The following is a 2,623-nucleotide window of genomic DNA, read 5'->3' as shown; positions in this document are numbered from 1 at the left end:
CCCCCCCCCAACACACACATACATTATAAAATCATAGAAACCACATTCTGTAGGGACTTGTTTTCATCACACTTAATGTCTTAAATACGACATTTTAAAGGCATACATTAAACTGAGACCTGTGTTTTTATTCTGCTCGACCGGAGCCGCAGTCGACAGACCAGATCAACTGAGAGGTTTCCGCTATTATTTGATTGTGGAAGTTTCGAGCCTTTGTCGACACACTTTAAATTATTTAGGAGGCGGGTACTGAAAGTTAGTTTTGTTTAGTAAGAGTTTTACGGCGCTCGCAACTGTTTATTGGTACTGATAGGTGAATAGAAGACAGAATAAATGTGGAGGAGAAACAGCACAGCGGCATCTGCTATAGATCAGTGGAATTGGAAGAAAAGAGTGACAACTTATCATTTGGGGAGTTGTGGCTTCAGTTTATCGGACAACGAACCTTATTGTGTTGCAAGTGCCGTAAAACGTTTACTAAAACTAAAACTAGGAGAAGGAACAGTATTTTTATATACATGGGAAGGGAGTTTACCGGGTGTTTCTTTGGGCGGGGGGAGTGAATGCAAAAGTAAGTATGCAGTAAAGAAAAAAAACTTAATGCATTAAACTTAGACAATAATGACTATTACATATTAAGTGCAATACAAAGCACGCCCTAAAGCTCCCAGACATTTTAAGTATTTGCCGTCGGTAGTAGCTGACCACTCTTTTTTTGTGAGTGTTTTACGGCGCTCGAAACTGCATAAGGTCATATGAGGTTGTAGGAAACTTTGAATTTTGCCCAGGTGGCGACCGAAGCCTACTCTTATCGATTTTAGACCACCAAAGGATATTTAACGTGTGCAACTTGCACACGGGACTACCAAGATTTTTCGCCCTTGTCCGAGAAGGCTAGGTATAGATCTTTCCTACTAGAAGATCAGGCGTGTGGTTGAAAGACAACAGTAAGAAGGAGCCAAGGAGTAGCAGTAGAAAGGTTGCAGAAAGAGTCAGAAGTCCAGAGGAGGAGGCAAAGGAGGTGAGGGGGTGTGGGCAGAAAGAGGAGACGAAAGCAGACGACAGAACATTGCTAGAGAGCAGAAAGGGAGGTGAAAGGACACAATTTTAGAGAAGAAAATTTTTCGTTCGCTACCTGGATTCGAACTCAGGACCTTTGAATGAGAGGCCAACCTCTAGACCACAAGAACTCCCTGACCACTCTAAAAACTTAAATGAATGAAGTATATTATTATAACAATTCTGTTACACTTACTTTCGCACATAAATCAATCAATTCAGAAGAGTAGGGAAGCCTAAAAACTCAGAGTCTGCATCTGCAAGGCAGTATTCTTCTGTTTGGATCAATTGGTCGCTTTTGAGGACAAGCGTGCTAACCTAGATTTCTTGTGTTTCCAGAAATCTTGACCTACACCAAAAGCGGGCATTGCCCAAGCTGTAGGGAAAAAGTTTGGTTTCATTGGTGTGTATATTTGTTTGGTTTTAGAGAAAACTCTCCTTGTCTTTTAAAAAAACTGAACAAGTTGCACAAACTTTACCTTGGATTTCTGAAAACAGCATTTTTCGGGATAGCCCACTTGTGCTTAAAAGCGACCAATTGTATTACAGCCCACGTAGTCAACAAGCTGTTAAAATGAACTAAGCTCAGAGAGCACCAGTTTACCGGAGAGAGAAGAAAAAAATAATAATTCTTTTTAACAATTTTACCTACATTATGTTTGTTTTTTTTCAAACTTTTTTTCAACATTTAGAATCTGAATTTCCATAAAATATTTCTTGACACGTGCAAACTGTTTAAGAAGCTACATTATACACAAAAAATAATAAAAAAGATGAAATGGTTTGGGTTTAACGCCTCTATCAACACTATTAGTTTACTAAAGAGGCGGTATTAAAACACCCAACAACTTGGGCTTAGAACAAATTTACCATATTATATGGGTGGTCACAAGGACTCGAAATAGGATTTCCTGCACCGCAGCTCAGCAACTGGATACCAACACAGCTAGAATCTGGTAGGTTCCCTGATACAGGCGAACTTAACAGATGTTGGTACAGAACAGAATACAGGTTTAGAAAGGAAAGAGGAAAGGGGGGGGGGGGGGTTTCCTAAGTAGGTTTCGGACAAAATGGATTGAAGTGCCACAGAAGACTGAACTTGTGGGTGGTAGGCGGATGCTCTGGTGTGGTTTGTTTCTTCTTTCCTATCAAAAACCTATCGCCCTTATCTCCCATTCTTCTTTTTAAAATATATTTTGTTACTCTCTTGTAACACCTCTGATCTCCTGGCGCTCATATGACCTTATGCTGTTGCGAGCGCCGTAAAACTTCTCCTAAAACTAACTGAAGTGCCATAGAAGACTGAACTTCCATACAATTTACTAGAGCCCTACTTTATTTATTTTTAGAATTATATGACAATGTATACTAATATTCTGTCGATCTGTCTGTTTGCTAGTCTTTGTCTTTCTCAGTCTGTGGGTTTTGGGGATACAATTCTGGCAATGTGTATGATGGTCTATTTTTTTTAATGTGTGTGTTGTGTGTGTGTGTGTGTTTGTGTGTGTAAGTGTGTGTGTGTGTACGTGTGCGTGTGCGTGTGTGTGTGTGTGTGTGTGTATGT

The sequence above is a fragment of the Aplysia californica genome, unplaced genomic scaffold (genome assembly GCF_000002075.1).
Source record: "Aplysia californica isolate F4 #8 unplaced genomic scaffold, AplCal3.0 scaffold00310, whole genome shotgun sequence".
In the NCBI taxonomy this organism is placed as follows: domain Eukaryota; kingdom Metazoa; phylum Mollusca; class Gastropoda; order Aplysiida; family Aplysiidae; genus Aplysia; species Aplysia californica.
The sequence above is the reverse complement of the archived record's forward strand: the minus strand, read 5'-3'. Positions refer to the sequence as shown.